The sequence below is a fragment of the Apteryx rowi genome, unplaced genomic scaffold, assembly GCF_003343035.1.
Source record: "Apteryx rowi isolate R43461 unplaced genomic scaffold, aptRow1 scaffold_722, whole genome shotgun sequence".
NCBI classification, from domain to species: Eukaryota; Metazoa; Chordata; class Aves; order Apterygiformes; family Apterygidae; genus Apteryx; species Apteryx rowi.
Window position 1 is genome coordinate 31,932 of NW_020451008.1, and position 20,066 is coordinate 51,997.

The window sequence follows — 20,066 nt, forward strand, 5'->3', positions numbered from 1 at the left end:
CTGCAACATAAGCTAATCCTGACTTGCCATATTTGACTCTCTTTAAGTTAGGGTTGCTCTTGTAAACAAATACACAAGACGTTATCCATATGCATCATGCTTTCTGTTGCAACACACTTTTTAAACAAGCAAAATGTGGAAGTTTATTTCTGCAAAGTCATAATCAAATAGTAATTAAGTGATAAGCAACTGTTTCAGACAGTTTCCTCAGGAAAAAGCTTCCTCTTCACTTAAATGTGAGACATTTAGAGGTTTATTTCCAGACACAGCTTACATATATTCATAAACCAAACCAACTGATTATGTACTTCAGAGAAAGTTATAGCAGACTATTGATTAACATTATACTTCTTGCTCTTATGTTACAACCAGAGCTGACAGTGTTTTTGAAGATTAAGTTTTCAATTAAATGCTGCTTGAGCTCTTCAGCATCTGAGAGACTTAGTGCAAAATGTCTTTATTACGTAGTTTACAAACATTTCAACACTAGTGCAATAATGTGCTACAAGTTGATTGTTATTACTCTAACATAAGAAAGGACATATGGTTCCTGTCAGACTATTGTGGTTATTTCATTCTTACAGCTGTTGTGGAAACAAATAGAAGTTTTAGGTAGATCTCTCAAAACTTTAATTGGTTTCTCTATGCATAGCTATTTATACTAAAAGCTTTCATTTAAACAAATACCTTAGTGCAGTTAGCACAACACAAAAGCAATTGAGAGTCATTCACCATTTGTTTTTCCTTTCATTATACTACTACTTAGTGATCCTAGGCACAAATGGAGCAGCGCTCCATAGAGACGTGCTATGACAGTATACAAAATGTTAGCGCTTGGTCCTGAAGGACTTTCAGTCAAACGAACAAACAAAAATTAAAACCTTCTGTAATAGTTACGCTGCATGCCTGATGAAAACGCCATGTTTAATGCAAAAGTTCACTCAGACCCCAACCAATGCACAATAAAACTAGATGCTGCACTAAGTAATACTTGCCTCAACTTCCTTTCTCTGCTCTTTGTGAATCTAAAGTAGGGTCCCCAACCTTACCAAGAGCGCAGCTTATGATCAGATGGGCAGCCTGGGGCTAGTTAAAAAAACCATTCATTTCCCTCAATTTCATGACAACTTTTAAAGAAACAGTTGTTTAAAACTGCTTTCAATTTTGAAACATTAAAAATTAAAAAACAGTAAAAATGGATCTATGAGCAAGGTACAGGAGACAGGGCTAACAGTAAGAAACAAGTTGAGTCAATGAAACTTTCCAGCTCCCCATCTGATGTAAGTTAACACCTGCTTCTTCAGAATGTAGCAAATACATGCAAATATTTCTGATCCCAACAGAACACTTATTTTGCTGCATCTGGAAGAATAGCACTGTCCCTCTCCGTACCAGCAAATAAAGGGAGCAGCCTGGTAACATAGGTAGAGTAGATCCATGCATGGAGTACCAGCCTCTGGAGTCCTGCAGTCACATCCGAATCTAGGCTTCCAGCTTTCTATCATCAAACACAACAATACATGCTTGAATTTGCATAAAGCCCAATTCAATTGCTCTGGCAAACACAATCCACTTCCCGATTCTGCAGGGGCTGTAACCTCAGGGCTCACTGCTGGGCCCACAGAACTCCTAAAACCCAGTCGCAGGTGCACAACAGCCTCAGCAAAAGCATTACCAGACAGTCCATATATTATGCATCTCTCCAGTAAAGCTTGCTTGCTGTGGCTCCTGCGGCACTCTCGGAGGACATCCAGGAGCAGGCTGCATGCTGCGTAGCCCAGCTCGTTAGGCAGCACACTCTGGGGAATTTGAGCATTTTCAGCAAGCTTCTGAGCCCACCTGTCGTTTGCACATATCAAGCACACAAAAAATCTTAGGAAAACACATCTGTGCCTAGATAGTAATATTAATAAACCAAGAAGAGTAAACATGCTTCACATTTCTGTTAGTAATGTATTATCTTGTTGTAAATATTAACTTTGCTGTAGTTTAGAGCTCTAAATGAAAATTAATGGAAAGCTTATGGGAACATAAAGAGACTATGCTCTTAATGATCTTCTTAATGCTACCTTACAGCATACCAATGGGAGTTATGGCAAGACGCATGGCAAGATATCATTTCCAGTGCCATTAGAGCCTTAAGACACACAGATGAAAGTATAAAATGACATAAGTATGCATAAGGAGGATTTTAGTGACTTTTTTAATAACTTCTTAATTATAGAAGTGTTTCTATTCCAATTGTTTCCAGCATATAATTTAAATTGAAAGTTAACATTTAACAGGAATAGATGTAACAAAACATTTTAGTAGGATCTTTTATTAGAATACCTCAGTTTTGCCAATTAACAGAAGCTGACATTTTAATATTACACATTGCCACTCCAGAAGCTGAAGGCTCCAGATGATTAGAAGATAAATAATACTGCTTCTTCGCTCAGCTCTGTTTCGCAATAGAAAACAAACCCACTTTCAAATATGTGCCACTTAAAAGCATGGAGGATAACAGAAAAGAAAATACATTAGTTAGTAGGGAAGGAGCAGCAAAGAACATTTATATGGTGAGATAAAAAAAAATGTATTAATAGTTATGGAGGGACTATATATCTATTTTTTTAAAGACAATATGCCAAGACAAGATTCGAAAATACCTTCTCTAAATCATTTAAATGCTTCCCCTCTAAGCAAGTTAACCTGCTAATGGAAACAGGAAGATCTAGTAAAGCTTGGCTGGATAACATATCATCCCCGAGTTTAGCACAGTAGCCCCAGATACGACCTAAGCACATTTCCTGGATTTAGACCTGGCCCATGCAAAAGTTCTGCAACAAAACTCAGCTCTTACTACCCCACTGATATGATGCAAGCCTGCACAACCCACTCTGCCTCACCATCGGTAAACACCACAGCTACAAAAAGGCCTCAGGTAACCTATAGGTTTCCTCACAGTACCAGTATAGGTATCACTAACCAGATTAAGAAAGAAAATCCTGGATCATTTGAGCCCCTTCTTAACATTTCATGCTAGTTGGAACTAGGCAGAAAAAAAAAAAACTTCCTTGCTTATAGGCAATCGATGGGGTGTATATACAGCTAGCCCTTTTAAGTCCCAAATTCCAGGCTCAGGTAGGCCAACGGGGCAAATAAATTCTACAGTCAATGATTGCCAGGGGTAATGGAAATGGATTTCCAGTGGTAATCTCAATTCTGCTGCCTCTACCCCTTCTGGAAAACAAAGTTTTAAAAGCCTCTGTCTCAGGTGTTAGAAAGAAGAAATGAAAACATAAGCGCTCATTCAATACACCTGGATATTGCCAGTCATTCACAAGAAAGGGGCAGTCAGGACACCACTCATGAAAGCCAGGAAACAACTGGAAAAAGCACTGCCTCAGAAACAGATATACCAAAGCCATGTAGCACCAACTACTTTGCCATGGGCAGGCCAACACCTTGCTCCATCTTTCTTCAGGGAGAGAAAAGGTTACTTCTGGTGATCACCCCCACAAATTATCAGCCTCTTTCCTTTCCAAGGAACCAAACAAATGCAACATTTCCCTGTGTTGAATCTAATTTCTATCTGCAAACAACACCTTTGCACACCAGGCTGCCACGCAAATCCTGGTGGACTGTGCAAACTGGAGTCACAGTCAGGATTTGGTGCAAGCGCCACACAAGCCACAGCTTCTTTGGGTGGCTGAGAAAGGCCTCGTCCCCCACACCAGTGCGCAGCCTTACTGCTCTTGCACCCCTCGCTAAGCACCACTGCAGAGCAGGCAGGGCTGTCCCTCCCACACCATGGCTCTCAGCAGCGCTCCCTTTTCACCCCAGCCTCCCAGCTCTCTCCAAGCACAAATGAAGGGAACGAGACCCCACAGCAGGTTGCTAACACGCAGGGGCCTGCCCTCCGGCAAAACTCCACACTCCCCTGCAGAGCAACAAGACGTGGGGGCACCCCACGTGTTCCCACAAAACAGACTTCAGCAATTGCCACTTACCAGGAGCATAACTTCTGGCCTGCCGACTTCCTCCAGCTCTGTTTTTTTTCAGAAGGGAGCTCACATGGATCTCATTATTTTCCTGCAAACAAGCACTAACTCTCTCCCCATGGTGAGTTTTTCTTCTCCCTGCTCTCTCCTTGTAGGTCTTTCCTGCTCCTCTCAGCTCCCCTGCAGATGTGCCCCACCACACACTTGTCTCACACCTCCAGGTGTAGCTGAGGACTAATTAGGTACTTGGGCTCTATGAAGCCTCTTCTGTGCTAATTTGAGGTTGTACTTCCCATCCCAGTGGGGAAAAGAGGGCAGACTTAAGCCCTTGTTGGGTACAAAAGATATTCAGGAGCATCTGGTTGTTTTTTACTTGGAGCAAGGCAGGAAAGAGGAATAGATCATTTTCCCCCTTTATGAAGATTCATGGAAGTTTAAGAAAAACATTTTGCTTTGCTTTGAGATGGCCCCATATGTTTTAAAAACCTACAGGAATAAAATGAGATAAACCTGCCTGCTCCAGAAGAGTAAACAGCTCAAAGTTTAGGTCATTCAGCTGAGATCAAAGAGGCTCTATTCAAATTAAACTGATTTTGATCTCTGGCCCTTATATTTTGGATGAGTGTCCAAACTCCTATGTACGCTAGCACTTGCAAATTTGGTTTTGACAAGGAATTCCATTTATATGGGAGAAGTTTTTGCTGAACAGATATGTTCCTGCAGAAACCACTGAGTCAAGAAACCAGCACKTTCTACAAACAGGCAAATACCACCAGCTCCCTCCCCCACCAAATACAGAGATTCTCGCCTTTAATGCAGCAAAACTGAACACAAAGCACTCTCACCACCACGCTGCAGCAGACTCAGGAGCAGCAGTGAGCAGCTGCTCCTCACCCCAGTGTGAAAATATGCAACTGCATGGCCCAATTTTTAATTCTTGCATGTAAAGAGAATAACCTCTACAGCCTTGTGGTTGGACCTGCACAAGGGAGGACACATGGGTTTCAGTCCATCTTCTGGCAACTGTCCTATACTATACAGCATAACTAGAACCCATATCTTCCCTTTCCTTTGTGAGTGCTCTCACCAGCAAGTGACAACTCTCTCTTCTTGATCCAATGCATATTTAATTATTCCATGCAAAAATTCACTAAAGGGAATTCAGTGAGCAGAATACAAGAATGCTTTATAGGCTGGCAATTAGGGCATTGCCTTTCAAATTCCTGCAAGCAGTGAATGAAATGGACTTTGTGTACCTACCGCCTGCATGAATACGCTAATCATTAAGCCCTCGGATAAACAAGGGGAGGGTACAGGCCACTCTTGCCTTTTTGCTGGCCTAAGATAATAAACAAAAAGTTTCATTTTAAACACAAACAGCAAATATCCACAGCATCTCAACCCACTGAGCAGCAAAACATTCCCTCTACCCTCCTTCAGGCTGAACTGCAGGAATGGGCCACCATCGCCTTGGGTCACCTGGACACCCTCCCCTTCTGAAGATCCCTCTAGAGAGGCTTGAGTTTCAACCACCCACTTCTCTTTCCAGGCTGGAATCCAATTTACACAGTTGAGTGGGAATCAGGCACCCACATGTTGTTTTGTTATGTATTGCTGCTGCTCTCCCAGGCCTCTAGAGTACCCCTTTCCCCATATCTCCTCTTCTAAGAGGTGCCTGTCCCTGAGATAGCTGTGTTTTGTATGGAGCTTGTGCTGCTACGTGAGCTCTAAGAATGACTGCTGGATTAATTGCCACATATGGCAATACACCTCATCTGTGAATCTCGATGGAATGTAGATAAATGAGAGAGGCACTGAGCTCCCCAGCACCATCAAGTCTGAGGTACCCCTGGGCAGGTCACCTGCACTGAGAGAACTTTATTATCAGAGAAATAGGTACCTCTAGATTATGGATTCTTTCACGTGAAATTGCAGCTGAGTGTAAATTTTAACCTTACATCCATAACTACCACTTAAGTTCATTTGTGGATCTAACCTTTAGTTCTTTTTTAAACAAAATTAACCACAGCAGATTTTTTTTCTCCTTGCTGCTTTTCTCTTTCCCATCTAACCCTGTAATTGACAGAACAAACCAGCTTGCAACAGGCCCACAAACCAGTCTGAAAACAAAAAAAGATAGAAAATCAATTTGCTTAATATCCACAACACTCAAATGAACCCCAGACTCATTGGGCAAGGGGGCATTTGTCCTTAAAGCATACTTGACAATGGGGTAACACAATGCTGAAATGCTCAAAGGCAAAACTGTTCTGGGATAATCTGTTTATACACATGCACAGAGTGTGCCATTCATCGTATGCCCAATACAAACCACATTTCTGTGCTAAAAGACAGAAGGGCTCCGGAGGTTTACTGGTCATGAAAGACAAGTCTTTCCTGTGTCACAACATACRCTAACAAATGTATCATGAAGCCATGTCCACCCTTTCCATTGCATGATAGTGCAGGATAAAATGAAAAAATATATCAAGATACATCTTTAAAACAATGCAGAATACAAATTCATAGGACAACTCCTTACTAGATACCAAAAATATGGGCTAAATACTAGTTTCAAATCTGTGCAGCAGGCTCCATGACTAACATTTGGCTCTCAATAAAGAGATTACTGTAGGATTAAGCTCTACCTTGGGAGGTACAGAAGAAACAAATCTCTAATTATCTCTAGTCTTGTACTCTGGCCATGATTTCTGTTTCTCTGGGGAAAAATAAGCTTTGTATTGTCTTAAGTTTAATGTGTGTATTCTTTCAGTTAGTTTTAAAATATATATACATTTAAAGTATTAATAAGGTAATTTCTAACTTTTATTTTCTAGTCGTTATATGTACTTTTTAATAACAAAAATATTTTTGTAATTGTTCTTTAGCATATATACTTGTTCATGCTAAAAAACCCTCCTTTAAATATTTTACACTAATTCTAGATCTTCCCTTTTATGCATGACCTAAATCACCACAGAAGAAGGAATTTTGGATTTGTAATCAGACAGTTTACCTTTTGTTACTATTTAACTAAACTATTGACAAATATTTGCAAAGCAAACTTTCTTTGTTAATGACTAAACATTATCAAGAACAGAAATAACCTTCCTCATTCAGGGAGGAATGCCATCCAAGGGGCAAAAAATACTATCTCATTTTTTCTCTTAGGGGCAAAGTTGAAGTTGGAAGAAAAAAAATAACCAAGGAAAAAATATGGAAATCCTGATTCAGAAAAAGGAAATCATGGCTCCACTGAATGGAGTGATGAGGGAAGGAAAGTGAAGGGCCTGCTTTCTAGTACTGTGAGAGAAAACATACTGAGTATGTGACTGAGGGAGAGAACGAGAAGTTACTGGCAGAGAGGAATTGCAGTTTAAATAACTTTAGAAAAGCAAGTGAGACAGAATTTGGTGAAGAGGAAAGGGAAGAAAAGATGAGGAACACAGAGAAGAAAAAGTATAGAAATGAGGGAAACTGACAGGACATCACAGTGAGGTACAGGAAGTGAGTGAGGGAAAAACATCAGGAGACAAATATGGATTGTTGAGTCAGAAGGAAAAACAGGACAAGTACGAATGTTGCAGATGAAAAAGAAGTGAAAAATTCACTGAGCCACACTAAAAAAACAGGAACCAGAAAAGGCAAAAAACATGAAAAAGAAAAAAATAGGTTATCTGACATTTCCTCATTTCCACTAAACCTAATCTAAATTACACACACATTGATATAAAGTCTGGAATACTCTAGAAGATGTTTTCTTTCCCTGGAAAATCAAGTATCCAAATCATAATTTTCCTGAAATGTTTCTATTCTGTTAGGAAAAGTAGAACAAAATGTATTGTTCTGGGTTAAACTGAATTAATATTGTTTGCCTTATTTTGGGTTAATCTAAAACTAATCTTTTCCTGTGTGAATTGCTGTAGAGTTTCTGGGGAGTTATTGTTCAACTACCACATTCTATTCAATGGATTATCTTTCCCAAGGAGGACTGCAGTCTCCCATCTGCCAAAACTATTACATTACACAGTACTTGCAGGATTACAGGTTTGTCATGGGAGATGTAGTCTAAACACACACCTTGTCCAGAGACGAAAATGGGAATGAGGTGCAGAACTGTATCCCTCATAGAGCACAGTTCCAACCTGGGCAGATGTAAGCCAACATTAAGCTGAGCTCAAAGAAAACAGCACAGCATTTCCAGGAATATTATACAACCTTTCCATTATCCCATAAGCGTATTTCAATATATTTCCTTTTCAAGACGAAGGAATGCTCAAATAGGAGGATTTCACTTGTCTCTTTCTGCATGTAGATGTGATTATGGCAACCTGCAGGGGACCAACTTCAACAGCACTTGAAAGGATGTTGATACCAGATTCTTCTTACAGTGTCCAGGCCTGCTGGGTCACTCCCTGTCCTATACGTTGCCTCAAGCTCCCCCTTCACACTTCTACTCATTGTTTGCTTCCAGTCTGCAGCCTCATTATGCTTCTCTGTTTCCTATCCTATCTCCTCTCCCACACCCAAAGATAGTACTTCTAATCTCCATGCTATCTCTTATGACTGAGACCACATCTCTTTCCACATTATGCCTTCTACTCTCCCCCCACACCACATCCTTATTTACTACACACAAGATCTGCTATATTAATTTTATATGCTCGCTTTGTTATTTCAGGTGCATCAGCCTGTGTTGTGATATTCAAAGCCTGTCCAGGAGTCTTCATTTTCAAAGGGCTGCCACTCAAACCTTTTTCATGAGCCCAGAAAACAAGCCTCTTAGCTAGTGCTAGCTAAGGGGATCTGAGTGCCGAGGATCTGAGTGCTTGTAAAATATACAGTCCTTGGTGTGTGGTGGCACAAAGAATGCATATTTATGGGTCATGAAAAAAGACTCTGTACCAACAAAGAGTTTCGAACATAAAAAAGAAGATTTTTCAATTATGTCTTGTGATGTATATGCCCAGGGTGTAACACATATGCACACATTATAGGTGTGGTAATGGTAAGAAATGTTCTCAGTTCTTGCCGACTCTTTCTGACTCCTAGGACTTGTTACAGAAGAAAATATATTTCAAAAAATATATGTAAAAAATATAATAAGATGGTTGGTTTGATAACAGACATTTAAGCTATACAGAAGAAATTCACTCTTGTACCACAGTTCTATTGTAACTAGGTTTCTTCTAGCTTTTTTAAAGACAATAAGTTCATGTATTTGAGGAAATAAATAAGTTTATATGCAAAACTAACTGGTATGTATTGCAAATTTGTAAGACGTTTTAGCCTTTCCTTCTGGAATCAACTAACCTCATTGATTAGTCACACAAGAGAAAAACTTTTTTTTTTCAATGCTTCCCTTCAAAGAACATTTGTGCCTGAATTATGAGAGACCTAAAGGATGAACTAGTCAAATGTTCTCCAAAACCTGAATAAATCAGCTTTGTGTTGAGAAGAGTTGGCTTCCTCCCCCACACAGGAATTTTAAAGGTGTGAGTTACTCAATGTTCTTGTATTTTCCAACAGAAATAACAGATGTTCTCAAGCTTCTCCAAGCTGTGGCTCCAACTGTTGTGCTGAAAAAAGTCATGACCCAGTTCCTACAAACATATTAAAACTGATTTTATTTTGCTTTACATTTTATTAGCCAGTTGCTCTGCCTATTTATACCATTAACCATGACACTTTCAACAACAGAGACTTATCACACGCTAATTGAAACCAATGTCAGCATTCCAACTGGGTGCCAGTCCTTTACAAACATTGGCAAGCATACTCAGTGAACTCGTGTTTAAAGAAGTCTAGCCTTTGCATTATCCCTAGTTCTTGAGGTGTTCAGAACACCAAAATAATGGGCACAGCAACAAAAGCAGTTTGATGAGGATCAGTCCCTCTCCAATTACAACCCAAAACTATAAGGTAGACCTGCCTTCTCTCTATTTTATAAAAGAGGTATTATTAGATTCCTGCTTGAATAAAACACATACAAATCACTGATGCCACCATGGAATAGAGCACATGAACTGCTGATTTAGAACGAGCCCAGTATGAGCCAGGGTATGACGCAGCCCAGTTCCCAGTGGATAAGTGTACCATTAAAAACACTTGGCTACCATTCGCATGTACTCCTTAGCCCATCTCACATCCCCTGCTAGCTTGACAAGAGGTAGCACATGATGYGCAATTTCTGAACTAAGCATATACCAATTGGTCCTCTAGCATACCTTACTGAAATGGTAACAGTTGAGCTCGTACCAAAACCTATTCCCCATAGGAGTATTCATGTGATTGTCTCTTTACCCATCTGCCAATATTCACAAAAGTTGCAGGATTTTAAGCATCTTTGATATTTAAAAACAATTTCCTGCTCAAATTTGGCTGAAATTGGTCCATAGATTCAAAACTTGTTATGGGCTGATTGATAGGCAAAGAGCATGAAACAAGGCAAAATACTAGTACCGCACTAAATTATTGTGTCCTATACTAAATACATTAAAATTGTCTGATTGACAGATCATAGAATGTAATTACTWTGGTGAAATCATTAACTAGGACTGTGTTAACTGTGTGGAGCTCTGCAAACAATGATTCTCTTTTAAGGTTTTTCAGTGACCTAAGAGAATGGTATCTTTCTCTTCAGGATTTATGGGCTCAAATACTAAAGAGTTTGTTATCCAAGTCAGACAAGTCTATTACAGTAGAGCCTTTTGCACTTAAAGTCTCTGTTGATAATACTAGTCATTTGTTAAATCCGTATTCATAATCCTGAGAGACTTTTTTAAGCACAATATAAGCACTTTGTTACTGTAGCAGAGATTGGATGATTATAAGCAACTAAAAAGCATATAATTTTGTCTCTCATAGCACATTACACAATTTTTAGTTTAATATAGTCAGATAAAGAATAAGTCTGTCTCCTTACAGTTAATTACCTCAAAAAGTCAAAATATACTTTTGAAGGAAATAAAATGTTTTGACTGATGATAACAGAAGTGATTTTATACAAAATAATTTCTTTACTGCCTTGTTTCCTACACACATCAATTAGTCAGGCCCACAGTTCTCCAGACATTCATGGCTTTCTAAATTATGGCTTTTGAAACTTTTTCACATACAGGAGGAGGGAGTCCTCCTTACCTTCAATCAGAAAGGTTTTGTGTATGGTTTATTCATACAGCATGTGTACATCACTTGAATGACTTAAGTCAAAGGCCCTTTTACTATATCCCTGCTAGAATCAATACTTAACATCCTGATGATTAATAGGATTCGCAGCTTGGGAATCAGGCCTTCCTGAATACTAAGGAGTCAGATATCTAGCAGTGTTTATTGAGTGTATAATTCCCTTTTTAAAAGCATACAAATTCTGAAACTCCATGACCTGCCACCTTAATTAGCCACCCATGCTAGACAACTGAAGAGACATTTTATTATCATTGCTTTTTGTTCTTGAGTGCCAAAAAACCAATTTTGCCTTCTATTACGTACTTGGAGAAATCATTAAGAATTGTGTGTTTGCAACAAAAAAGTTCTACTTAAGATACATTCTGGCAGTTATAACTGTGTTCCCAGAGTTATTCTACCTAAGGGTAACTTCGAGTTGCGGCATCTGAAGTCATTTTACAGGAACCTCCCCCACCAGGTCATATCTAGAGATGGTAAAAGGACAGGTTGTGCAATTCACATGACAGGACTACACTGGAATGAGTTACTATACAGCTTTTCCATGCCTGCCCTGTGTCTGCAGGGAAGGACCTTCACTAATATTTAATAAACAGAGTGAACATGAATTACATTTAACCTTTTTATGCAATATCTAAAAGCATTTCCTTGCAACCTGGATTAAATATCAAGTTCTCCTAATGGAACAGAATCACCTGGTAAAGGAAAGCTGCCTCTAAAACTGTGCACAGACTATGCTCCGAAAGCCCTAGTGTGGCAGCCTTCGAATGCTGGCTCCTTTGGCCTGCTTTGGCCTTCTTTCCAAGTGCTCTGTCTTCTCTACTGGAAGAGCAGTTTTTGCGCTCTCTCAAGATTCGGTAACACCCCAAGAAAAACATCTTAACAAGAACTGTTAAGAGCCATGACAAGTATGTTACTGCAACAGAGTTCGGCTGAGCTTGGGTTTTGGTACAGGTGTCTGCAAGATTCCTTTTTGCTGAAATCAGTAGCTGCGATAAGGAGAGAAATAGTGTCATAGAGAAGAAAATTCATACCTTGTTTAGCTGAGTTTAGCACCTTTTATTTCCTCTTTCCAAAACTTTAAGTATAACTTAGTACAGTGAATGGTATCAAGGACAGATGACCATCACCCAGGGACTGAAGCCCTCCACTACAAATTGTCATGCATGTTCACACTGTCGGAGCCCCAGGGGCTCCTATGGAGGCTCACACAAGGCCTTTCAGAGTAGTTTTTTCTCCTTCTCCATTCAGGCCTTAGGCTCTCCTGTGGTTAGTCTAATGGCACACAAAGGATAGCTGGGTGTTTTTAAAGGTGCACATACCACTGGGAACTGGATCGAGTCATACTCTGCACTGGGCTCATTCTAAATCAGCAGTTCATGTGCTCTATTCCATGGTGGCATCAGTGATTTGTATGTGTTTTATTCAAGCAGGAATCTAATAATACCTCTTTTATAAAATAGAGAGAAGGCAGGTCTACCTTATAGTTTTGGGTTGTAATTGGAGAGGGACTGATCCTCATCAAACTGCTTTTGTTGCTGTGCCCATTATTTTGGTGTTCTGAACACCTCAAGAACTAGAGATTATGTGAAGACTGGACATCTTTAAACTGTATAACTGTATAAACATTATGAGGGAATTAAGTCATGGGAAACATGGAAAGGAGGCAGGCATACTGGGGGGGCTGTGACCTAACATACAACTGTGTACAAAGCCAGCTTTCATTCTTTTGCTTCTCACACAACACCTCATTTATGTAGGCTGCCATACCAAATAAAACTAATGCCCTACATAAATTCTAGTGTATTATATCAATAGAGTCATCTTTACCAAAGAACAGTATCAATTTTGTTTGATAAAGATCATTTTTCCCTGAATAAAACAGGCACTTTATGGTTATGAATGAAAATGTGATATTCGAGGCTGCTAAACATTGAGAACATGTGGATCTCCCAGTTCTCTAGGTCTCAGTCCACCTCTCAGGGATGTTCTTAGTCTCTAAAAATCTTTTGTGTATACTGGTTATTAGCCTAAATTCTGCTCCAGTCTCATCACTTCTAATTGCTTTTCAGAGGGTATAACTTATGACAGACTATTCACCTTTCTCTAACTACACAAGACGATAAAATCACAGAATTTATAAAAGGCACAGAAATGGAAGAAATAGCCATTTTATGTTAGCTTTTCATAAAACAGAATTATGCAGGACTGTATGTTATCCCATTACTGAAAATAGAAATTCTAAACCAGATGTGGCCGCTGTTTGTCTGGTGAGCACTGTGGGTGAATTCAATTGTGATGCTGGTGGCAGACCTGTAAAAAGACTCCAGCGTTCCCCCATCACCCAACCCTGAGCACAGTACTCCCTGAGTGAGACAAATGGGCTACAGTCCCTCAGGGTGCAGTCTGGTAATGCTGCTAAGCCAATCTAACAGTCACCCGCCCCCAAACAGTCCCAGTCCCCCTCTTTCTCTGTTAGTCTCCATGGCAAATTTCTTCCAGGAATCAACAGCTATAAGCAACTTTTGTATGGTAAATTAAACATCCTATGTTGAAGCTACTTCCTGGAAGTTAGTTACAGAGTTACAAATGAAGAAATAGTTTGGCTTACTCTACTTTTATTATTAATACTGCTCTTAAAATTACAGCAAATAAAATCATCCTCATTGTAGCTTGCACTGTACGGACATACAACAAAGAGACTTTTTTGACTCTGAATTGCTTATTATTTATAATTAGGGTCATAGATTCAAGACAAACAAGAGAAAACAAACAATGTGATATTGGTTAATACGAAAAAGTGGTTTGAGAAACACTTGCGTAGCTATGTTCAGATTCTGACAAACCTCAGGGCAGAGAAGAAGCGATGTTTGAAAAAGCACGGGAAGGCGGGCTTGTGGGTATTTACAGGGATTTCCTGCTATACATAATCAGCAGCATGGGTGAAAGCATGAAAGTGTATGTACAGTAATGCTTTAAAAGACTGGCATCATTTATATAATGGCAGTGATGGACTACTTCTTGATGTTGTAGAAGAGACACAGCTTGAAAACTAAAGAGAAATCATTTCATACAGTGAAGAAAAGGGAACCAATGGCACTGTGCAAAGAGAAGAGTGACAGGACTGGGATAATGAGCCAAGAAAATGACCTTTGCAATTGCACTGAAAGACAATGAAAGTGTTGTTAAGTGCTCTTATACACATAGCTCACAGCAGGTTGTTATTGGAGCAAGGCGGGATGGAACGCCATGGGAGCTGGGAAGGTAAGCAAGACATAACTGAAAAAGATAAAAAGCAGTAACTGGATGGAAAACAACCTTGAAAACAAACTAGAACCCACAGATGAACAACTTGAACAGGTGGTTTGGAAGAGACAAGAGCCAGCACCAGTGCATCCTACCATTAAGTATCCTGTAATTAAATGCAGAAATATTTTGTAAGAAATTCACACAAATCTGAGACTGCAGTCTGGAAAGAAGCAGTAATGAAGACCATAACTCAGAAAGAGTGCCAGTCCTGAATCACTTAAGCACRTGCTGAACTTCAGGTAAGTTGGACAGTTCTTAGCAAAGTGCAATAGTTACTGTTTTTCTTTCAGTGTCTCTGCAGTTTTCCCTTAGGGATTTAAAAACAGTAAGCAAACAAAGATGAAGGACAAGGCTTAAGAAAAGGCCTATCTCCTGCCAGACCTCTTGAGCACTGATCTGGGGATACAAAGAAGATGCTGATCTGAATTAGCAGGCTACTCATGGATTCTCCCAGCATACTGAATTCCCCTGGGTGATATGGGTCTGATATAGCTTTAGCCTAAACAATAATAAAGTTTCTGGTTTGTCCAAAAAGCAAACTTTCTTTTCTCATTCTATCCAGATGTTGATCTGCCAGGGAAAAGGGATTTGCCATAAGCCTTGAGGTGTGGTCTACTGACCAGTGTGGACAGATCAGACTACAGCACACATTTAGGAAGACTTGGGAGATCTAGAGGACTACTTTCATGCACTGATAGCAAAGGATAGTCTGACAGCTAGGGAACTTCAGCTGTGAGCTGGTAATTATCATGTGCTCCCAACCTCTTTTCACAGAATAAAACCCTCTTCAGTTGAAGCTCTGCAATCTCCAAAAAGCTTCTCTGGAGTTTACCCTCTGGAGATTGTGGGGAGAAGGGGAGTGACACTTGTACTCTGAGGGTGACTCTAAAGCTATATATAGCTTTATCTGCCTTCTTAGATGGATGTTTTGGGGGGGAAATCTGAAAGAAATTTCAATTTTGAAGGCTTTTATACAGTCTTGAAATATTTTTTGCTGCTTTAAAAAAGTAGTTAATCAGTTTTCTACTTATTAAAATAAATGCAGTTTGAGTTATATGTCTCTAAGACATGGCCCATCACCCATAACCTCAGAAAAAGTTGCCCTGGTATCATCAGTGCTTCCTGTGTGTTTGTGCAGCCTGGTAGTTTGAGGACAATCTGTATCCAGCCTGGGAAGAAATGGTACCACCCTAAGGTTGCCTTTATAGTGAGGAGATGTGCCACATTTCCAGCATGGCCTGAAAGGAATCAAAGACAGGATTACCCTGTGCTAGTAGCTCACAGCACTAGCAAGATGAAATAGTCCTGTAAATCCTTAATGTCCTGCAGCCTATGCCTTGTTAGTTTTTTCCCTTTCCTCTTCTAAGATTAGAATCAATTTGTGTTTAGTTCTGATCTGCAAGTCTGTGAACTTCTAAATASACAGGCATCAGGTCTTGCAATCAGACAGTTCTTTATGACACTCCGTCTGGTTTGTCTGGCAGGCTTTCACTTGACACTGTCTTCTCAGCATAGTAATGTTTCATCTGGTCTTTGGTGGAACACTGATAGTTTTGATATCTTTGTTCATTATCTGCTAAATGCATGTACTGAGCAACATTTCTTGCCTAAATAAAAGTGTATCTCTACATTTGCTTACGAATAGATTCCCTCTCATTGAATTATGGAATGGTGAAAAGTCTATTCAAGGGATGCTTTGCATTGTCTTAATTTTCTCTGTACTGCTTTCAGCAATAATATTTCTCTTTAAGAAAGAGGTTTTGTTTCCTCAGTCTTGGCTACATTAAATTTGATCACTTTTAAGTCACTGTTTCACATTTAAATATAAAGAGAGAAAAAGAGAAAGTACCCCTCTACAAACTCATCAGAAGTTTGCCTCTTACATATTGTTTAACTGTTCAGCAAACAGAAAACCACAAGCTTGTGATTGTGGCATCAGAGGTCAAGGCTCTAGCTTGTAAATAAAAACTAATAACTTGGTAGCCATAAAAGATTTTATGTTGTTGCTAGCTCTCTTTTGTTTGTGAAAATGATCTCCACAGTCACTGTAAAAACAAATCTCTGGTGCTGTCCCAGAATAAGAATGCATTTGATTTCTGCTATGGTGTTACCTTTTGAGTTCCTGTCTGCAGTAATTAATTATAAACCATCGCTCCCAGGCCTTCTTCTCCAGTACTGTTTTCTAAACAGCAGTGCCTGATTTTGTATATATAATGATTATTATTTCTTCCCAGGTGTATTACCTTACATTTATCTATATTAAATCTCATTTCATTTTCTTCTGTCCATCTCTCAAAGTTTGCCCTTAGCCCTATTCTCCAGTGAGGAGAGATCCTTACTCAGAGATGCTTTATTTATGGGATGCATTGCTGGAAGGGTGCAATAGGTAAAATTGTGTAGCTCTTCTAGACTTTTCATTTCCTCTTTTCTGCATTCCAATTCTGCTTCTTCTGATGTAGTCATTGCCTTCAATTCAATCAAGAACGAGCATTTAAAGAGCCGGCCCCTTGTCTGGCTCCTGGCACTAGTCCCATTATTGAAATTTCCTAATCCTTTGTTTGGATTAAATTTCTTGTTCTCTTCTGAAACAGGCATGGGGGATGAGAGATGAGATTAAACTACATTACACTGTATCCCAAGCCTGCAAAAATATTTCATAAAAGTGATTTGTAAATACTCTGTCTGCTGTTTTTCTGCACCTGAAGGAAGTTGTTTAATTTCATGCCAGGACTTTCTTTTGGGCCTGTTTGGATTCAATTGTGTCTGTACTGGACTCAAGTTCAATTTTTAGCTGACAGATTTTTAGTTCTGGGCTAGCATTTGGAACAGCAACCCCAGTACTGTAGATCATCATTGATTTGCACCCTGTGCTCTCTCAAGTCTTCTATAATTCTCTGAGCATAGCAGCGAAATGAAGGTGAACTAGCTGACAGTATCCCTTCAGGTTTTAGATAGCCTTTAACAAAACCTTGTCCATGAAGTGGATTTGCCTGATCCCAGCCAGCAGCCTAACTGAACCTGGGCAATCCCCTCATACAGATGAGAAAGTGAATCTTTTCCCAGTGTCACTTGAAATGTTCTTGAAATGCTCTTGAAATGCTCTATAGATGCCAACAATTGCTTTTGTAGCCTACTCAGGGGTTTGGGAGTTCCTGCTCCCTCCGTGGCATTGGCACTAACGATCATGCAGTCCCACAGGGAGTCAGCTCAGCAGTGATGCTAAATAATTACTGCAGACAGGAGCTCAAAATGTAACATTGTTGCAAAAATCAAATGCCTGTGCTGTTTTGTCTGCAGCTGGTCTCTAATGACTACATTTGGGGAAAATCTTCAGCATAACTAAGAGCAAAATCTCTCTCTCTCTCCCCCCCCCTCTCCCTCTATCTGCTGTTAGAGAAACATAGTAGTCAAAGGCTGAGGGGTAGCAAATGCCACAAATTAGAAGCTGGCTGAAGTAAAATACAGGCTAAAGAAAAATTAGTTTTCAACAGCTTTAACAGTAGGGTGCTTTTAGGAAGGATATCGCTAGAAACATAAGACTGGAAGAGACCACCTGGGTCACTGAGTCAGTCTCTGCAAACACAAGCTGCTATTCGATAATCATTGAGTCCAGAATGATCCACAGAATATTGACTCCACGTGCCTTCATACATGACAGGCCTCTTTCAACATCTTACAATAATCTTAAGACCTACTGCAAACACAAAAAGTCACATCAATAATGTGCTTCAGGAAAAGAACAAGTAAAATCATGGGCATTGTCAGTGTCTGAGGATGCGAGTTCACAGTCCAGCCTTTATCCCTTCCCCATCTCTCCACATGTACCAGCACACTACAGCAGATCAGCTTGCCAGTTTGGCTTATAATTCACTGTATAAAATAGTGATTTGTTTTCAGCCACACCAACTCCCTAAAATCAGTTAAGAGTGAGCTACTTTCTTTTTTGGCAAGGTTAGTTCTTGGCTGCTAAGCTCTCCAGACGAACCCACTGCTCAGCTGCATGAACATGAGGAGGGACTATGGTAGCTCTGCCCGAGATCAGCACAAACTGCCATGGAACTGTTTTTCAGAGATGAAGTTCACATTGCAGCAAAGCTGACCAAATGGCCAGCTGCCACTGAAAGGAGCAGTGCCATACAATCCTGCCCCACTGGCACTGCTGCTCACTAAACCATTCAGCAACCACTCACTTTTTATGGTGGGGTTTGTTTTCTTCTAGTTCAGCTCACCGTGGCCACCAGAGAAGTGAAAGTGCATGGCCCAGGAGGAGGGGGGAAGTAGAACCACCTCATTTGGCACTGGCAAACTGCTAGAGTTGTCCAGTTGTCCCACAGAGCTGTGCTGCATAAGCAGTTCCCCATACCCTTTGGCTGCTCATATCTGCTCCTGTACCATTCATGTGTCAGCACACAGTCACACAGCCTTGTGATGGATCAGATCAAGGGGCTGATTAGGGTGAAAAACTTTGGAGAGGAAAAAGCATCATTTTATTCAGCCAGGGGAGTTCCCTGATTCAGCTCACCCTGGAGCTGGAAAGTATTYGCCTGCATGATGGGAGGGATCATGTCAGAACAAGAAGAAGTGAATAGGCATAGCAGATAAAGAGTTGGAGGAGCTGTTGACAAAGATTTACATCAAAATATAGCCTTGAGTCCCAGTAATAAATGAAGGTTGTTCAGTATTTTTTTCAGATGATCCTGGCAGGTCCATTCCTGAGTGAGTGCTGGTGATCAGCTCTGTGCTTGAAACAGCCTAACTAGAAAACTTCCAGAGGTCCCTTCCAAACAACATTTCTATGATCTTATAATTCCCTGCTACAGGAAGAAAAAGCAACACTCCAACACTCACAGCAATTTTTTTTGTATGACATGCTAAATGAAGTATACTAATAAGCATATTTTAAACCTGCACAAGCTAAGGAATGAACTACAATGCTTCCCTCACCAGTTTTTTGTGTCCAGACTTAAGCCAGCCAGCTCTGAAGTGACAAAGAACCTTTGGCTTCTGTTAAATTTCAGCTCTCCTTGGGGAAAACTCCTTCTAACTGGCTGCTATTTCCACTCTCCTGCTGCCCAGGAAAGAGCAGACACTCAGCTGCCTCAAAAGACAACCACCACTGTGCTCTCTCAGTGCTTCTTTGCCCTTATTCTTCCTTATTCCTTCTACTCTGAGTACAGCAATAGAATAGTTCCTTTGCCTCTCCTCTTCCTAATGTAGGACCTCTTTTATGGGAAGGAGAGAATTCTCTTTACAATCCAGCCTTTTCCTTTTTATTTAGAAAATTTGGGATGACAATTTAAATGTATTATTAGGATGTATAGATCACCTAAGTAGCAAAGATTGGCATGGTTCCTTTAGTTCACAGCACACACTAGGGGCAGGGGTAATTTGTACTCTGAATGAATGTTCACATGTCACACCTCTGTAGTTCTAGGGACTATATCTACCAATCTGTCAACACCTGCAATGTCTCCAGCAGACATCAGCTCTAATATATAATAATTGTTAATCTATCAACTATATGAAAAAGGCAAATAACTATTGGGAAGTGCCCTTGCTCTACTGCATGGCACCAGAAAACCCAGC

General features: G+C 40.1%; 1 long non-coding RNA gene across 1 annotated transcript in view; it reads right to left on the bottom strand.

The window, feature by feature from the left end:
* Nucleotides 1-266: 266 nt before the first annotated feature.
* LOC112976405 overlaps nucleotides 267-20,066 on the bottom strand; it is a 30,342-nt gene continuing 10,542 nt past the window's right edge. The window contains exon 4 of the long non-coding RNA XR_003257017.1: nucleotides 267-1,839. This is a non-coding gene — a long non-coding RNA (uncharacterized LOC112976405). The remainder of the gene's footprint in view (nucleotides 1,840-20,066) is intronic.